Source organism: Manis javanica, chromosome 14 (assembly GCF_040802235.1).
Source record: "Manis javanica isolate MJ-LG chromosome 14, MJ_LKY, whole genome shotgun sequence".
In the NCBI taxonomy this organism is placed as follows: Eukaryota; Metazoa; Chordata; class Mammalia; order Pholidota; family Manidae; genus Manis; species Manis javanica.
The window spans coordinates 82,067,669-82,073,220 of record NC_133169.1 but is presented as its reverse complement, the minus strand read 5'-3'; positions in this window follow the sequence as shown (position 1 = coordinate 82,073,220).

Here is a 5,552-nt window from a genome sequence, read left to right as displayed (position 1 = left end):
TTTTGACTTTTTCAGACATGTTTGAATTACTCCCAGTCTGGAATTCCTAGACTGGTGTTGAGATCCAGAGAGGATGCAGAGAAGTTAGGGGTACAGAATTTGGGGTCAAGTGGATCTGAGTTCAAATGCCCATTCTGTCCTTACTAAGTGTGTGAGTTAACCACTCTGAGCCTCGGTTACCTTATTTTTGATAGTTAGTTTTGGTAACTAACAGCAGCATTTAGCTCAAGGGCCGCTCGGGGCCTAACAGGGAATGAGCAGAGAGGGCGTGGCCCCAGGGAGGCCTGATTGAAGGAGCACTGGGGTTATTCCCTGGCACCCAGTCAAGCAGGTAGACCAGGGTCTTGCTCAGCAAGCACAAAATCAGCAGGTCCTGAGACCTTAAGCAGAGCCTGCTTGGCCTTATTGATTAGGAGCTGGGCTGTCTGGGTTCAAATCCAGTCCTGTCTTTGACCAGGGACCAAAGGACAACCCTTCTCTGAGACTGTTTCCTTAAAGGAAAAATACATGTAGATAATGACGACTCAGATCTGTTACAATGACCTGCATGTTCAGTGCTTAGAATGATGCCTGGCATGCAGCTGCTGCTCACAGATGTCATTTTATCATCGTCCCTGTTCTTTCTGCCTATCCATGTGTTTCCAGCAGGGCAGTAACAGCTCATGTGTCTGCAAGCTGGTGGGAGAGTTCCCATAGCTCTGTTTCTGCCAAATATGGTGTGGATTTGGGCTTTTTGGTTCAGTGTGTGGCTGACCTCTGCCTATGCTGTTCTTCTGCCAGGAAATCCCTTACTCCTCCATCCCCAACTATCAGCATCCTTCCAAAGCCCAGCTTGCAAGGCTGTGGGAAGAACTTTCCTGATCTCACCTTTTAGAAACATTCCTTGAAAGTTCAACAAATACTTATTTGTCCCACTCTGTCTGAGCACCGTGCTGGCACTAACCTCTCCATTCCTTTTTCCCAGTCCATTTCTGTACTTGAGCCCTTACTTATTCTACCTTGTCCCATAGCATTAATTTTCTTTCTAGATTTTAGGTGGTAGAAGATCTTGTAAGTCTGCACTGGGTTCCATGGCTAGTTTGTGCCGCAGAAGCTTGTCTATCCCGGACTTTTCTTCCTGAGCCAGGTCATCCCCAGGGGGCAGATGTGTCAGTCTGGCATCCCCAAGCCAATGGCAGACAATCTGAGCATGCTCAGAAGCACCTTGGGGGTACCGCCACCAGCTGGAGGTCCAAAGCCCTTGAGAGGTAGCCCCCAAAGTGAGATGAAAGCTTTAAACTGTTATTGTAAGTATGTCTTCTCTTCCGTGGGTTACGTGGAGATCAAAGTCTGAAGGAAGTGGAAGATTGTTCTCTGACAAAAACACCGTATTTTTAGACACACTCAGTGGTTTAGGATGTTTGTCCCGTTGCTGCCTTCAGTGGCAGGGGGTGGAGCTGGGTGTGGGGGCCAAGAGCTGCGACCTCCAGCTGAGGGCTGGTGGGAGTGGGTTTCCTGGCAGCTGAGGGCAGTAGAGTGGAGACTGGGTGGGGAGGATGGTCCAGTGCTTATTTTTCCTGAAACCACAGTCCTCAGGCCATACACTTTAGGGCTGGGTAAGGGGCGTGTGTAGGGGAGGCCTCTGGCTCTGTCACTTTCTTTCAGAGATAGGAGCGCTGAGGCCCAGAGAGGAGCAGGGCCTTGGCCAATCCCTACCCCTCAATCCTGCGCCCCTTCCCCATTTGGGGATTTGGGACTTGCACACATGAAACCATTTGAAAACAATGCAGGCATTCCGTAAACAGGGCTGATTGGTGTGGTTCAGAGGGGGAGGAATGCTGGGAGTTCTGGCGCAGGACGTCAGTGGGTCTCTGAACCAAGTGCCCAGGAATAGTTCATGGGGAGTTAGGGTAGCTCGTGGGGTCTGGGAAGGGTAAAACCTGTGTACGCGGGAGGACAGCAGCCCCAGCAGCACAGCCAAACCAGGCGGTACGAACCAGCTGGGCCTGAACATGGGCATGACGGCTGATGTGGTGGGGGTAGGGGCTTGATGAGACAGGATGTGACCCGTCAGTCTCCCAGCACTTGGGAGCCGGCCTCACTAACTTCCACTGAGCCTGTTTTCAAAGGTGACAGGGAGAGGTGACCTGGCTCCTCCCTGCACCCATCAGGGAGCAGAGAGGAGCGTGCCGGGGGGCTGCCTGGCCCTCCCCACTTCTCGCCAGTGCTTGTACCTTATCATCAGGGTGGCCCTTCCTTAATGTTGATGCCCAAATCCCAGTCAGGCAGGCTGCGAGGGCGAGCTGTAATTTATATCAGTTTTCACATGGGTTATAGGCTCCACAGGCTCAGCCTCCTTCAAATGGGAAGCGCACTGGAGAGGGGGTAAAGCAGGAGGATGGAATGTTAGGAAATCTGGTCCCAAGAAGCCACCTGCTTCCCATTTTGGATATGCCTGGGCACTTGTTTCCAGTGTCTAGCTGGTTCTCAGAGACGGCAGGGCAGCCATCACTACCCCTGCCACGTGTCTGCACTGAAGCTGGGGTGAGCCTCTGCTCAAGTCCTCTCAGCCTCCAGTGGGCCCCCTGAAACGCTCTGCAGGCCAAGTGAGGAGCACGCTGCTGCTCTTTGTTCTCGCCTGTCCCCCCAGAGCAAAGCCCACCGGAGCAACTGAGTCGGGGCAAAGCCACACGGCCTGTGCAAGGCCTGGTGCCACCGGCTGGCTCAAGGGAGCGAGCAGTCTGGGCTCCCCAGGCACTGCTTCTTGCTAGCCGAGAGGCAGGGCAGCAAAGTAGGCCAGGAGGCAGGCTGCGTGACCACCGTGACCACCGTGATGAAGAAGCCAAACCTTCCCCAGCAGCGCGGGAGGATCCTCAACATGCGGCCGAGCAAAAGAAGCCGAAAGAGTCTGTATGATTGATTCCCTTTGTATACAGTTCAGAGGCGCGCAGAACTCTTCTGCGGTGTCTGGAGAGGTAAGCTTAGGGCGTAAAACTGAAGTTGGAAGTGATTATCTAAAAATCCCCCAAAATGGGATCGTGGGGACCTTTCGTGAGGAGGGAGGGGAAGGGGTGAGGTCTGGGGAGTTTCCAGGGGGCAGGCTGTGTACTAGCTGTTGGTCCTGGAGGTGGCTGCAGGTGGCTGCACTCTATAATTCCTTTAACTGTACATTTATGCTTTTTTCTGATGTGTTATTTCTCACAATTAAAAGATTAAAAAAACAAAACCGGAGAGGCTCTAAGTGCCTGAGTGTGCACTCACTGCCCTCCCCAGTCTCTCCCTCCCACATCGCCCTCGGGTCCCTGAAACACCCTCCCTCTCCTCCCCTCCGCCCCTGGTCAGCGCCCTCCCAGCTGTCCCACCCAGACTGGCTGGGGCCCGGACCTTCCTTGGGGCTGATGCACTCACAGGCTAGGGGGCCTTCCTGACCCCCGGGGAGCCTGGACGCTCAGGGGGCTGTGGGCCCCCCAGGGGTAACTCCTGGCCTACTCTGGGCCTGGCCACTGAGCTCGGGGGATGGGCTTCCTGAGTGAGAGATCCCACATTGTCCACTGAGCAACCCCCAGAACTGCGGGGATTTCCTCCACGAGTCCTGCAGGAACAGCCTGCGTCCTGATTAACAGGCCAGGGGACGGCCAAGGCGTGGCCTCTGGCAGCAGGGCTGCCCTGGCGATACCAGTGCTCTCTGAGGGACACCCCGGGGTACCTACACTGTGAATGAAGGGCATATCTGTAGAATACGTGTATTTTTGGAAAAAAAAAACCTCTGTTCTTCAAAGTTCTGTTTGTTCATTTTCTTCAAGGAGAACTATCAATAGATGAAGGCAGGTATTGCCTTTTAATGGGTAAAAGGAATCCCTCAATGCTGATGATGAAGAAATCGTATGAAAAAACAGCTTGGGGTGGAGGGTGGGGGGTTCCTAGGTGGGAGCGGGCTGGGGTCTGGGGGCTGGTTGCCTCCACACTGCTTGTTTCTGGGGGCAGGTGAGCCTCCCGGAGGACCCCAGGCCTCCTGGCTCTTGCACGGACTTCTCAGGTGAGAAACTTTCCATTGTTGCCTTGCCGCATGGCACCCCTCCTCGCTGCCTCGCAGAGACCGCAGGTGTGTGCAGATCTGAACCCTGATCTGTTCCATTCTCTTTGTGCCAAGCAGAGCCGGGGACGCGCACCGCGGCATGAAACGGCGCCCACAACCGCACGGCCCGGTGTGCACCCTCTGAAACTGTAGGTAAAGACAATTACCGGCAATTTCCATAGCATGGTTTGTTTTTTGTTCAAAGGCCATGGAGGCATTCTCAGCAGCAGGCCCAAAATATATAGCATTCCCACCGCATGCCGCCCTCGTAAATGTGCGATAAAAGTTGTGGTTGCTTTGTCCTGGCTCTTCCTTTTAACAGTCAAACCTTCAAGTTTGGTGTTGAAACTGCTTTTTTCTTCAAGTGTACTTTGATGGCTCAGATAACGCTCTATGATAAGGAACTGACTTCGAAACCACTCACTGTACCGTGTGCTCACCATCAGGATGCACGTCACAAGGAAAAAGCAGGCACCGAACTTATGAGAAGTGGAATAGGACTGCGCTGAGTCTGTGAAATTCTCCTTTCCGCTGCCTGTATTGGAGATTTTGCAGGGAAAAAAAAAAAAAGACAAAAGAACCAGGCACCCATCAGAAGACAGTTTTGTGAGAGGAGAAAACAGTCAATGTCCTCCAGAGAGTTGTTTGCCCCTTGGCAGAGGTTGCCAAAAATCTGCACATTCATGCCCATTTTTCCGTCATTCACAAGACTCAGTGAGGCTGATGTGAAGTTGCCCAGATCGCCTAGGAGTGTCGGTGCTCTCCTAGGGGGGACCTGAGTTTCTGGGCTCATTGGCCACTGCATCTCCTGTTGCTGAGTTGAAGCTCTTCCATATGCCCATCGATATTTGGAATCTGCCAACAGCTGCCCACACCTGGAGCCATCACTTCACAATTGCAACAAACCCTTGTGCTGTGTAGGTGCTGGTGTTTTTCAAAATGACTTCATGTCCCTTACCTCATCACCCATCCCATGGAGAAGGTTGGCATCAGTGTGGTAGCTGGCAGAAACCTTAGTAGTGTATTGTGCCCATTTTGCAGATAAGGTAAGAGTGACTAGGGTGACAACTGTAGAAAATACCCCGAGACCAAGGGAGGGGCTTTTCAGTGGATGTTCCATAATTGTGTCTTCAGAAACCATATGTTTTCAAAGACCTCTACCCTTTGGATGGAAATCAGTGGCTTCCTGAGTCTCGTAGGGCAGGCCATTGTTGCTCTTGACTTCATTTTTAGCTTTGCCTTGTGCCCAGGGTGCCCAGAGATCTTGCCTGGGAGGCAGAAGGAGTTGGGCTAGCTTGGATCAGACAAACTGAGGCTGGAATCTGGCTTACTAGCTATGTTACTTCAGGTGAGTTACTTCACCTCTCCAGGCCTTAGTTTCTGCATCAGGAAAATGCAGGTGCTGTAGTCAAAGCTCTTCAGGGTCCCTGCCAGGCATGGCAGTCCGTGGTGGTGTGATTCTATGAATTACCCTGGATTTGCATACCCGAAGCATCTT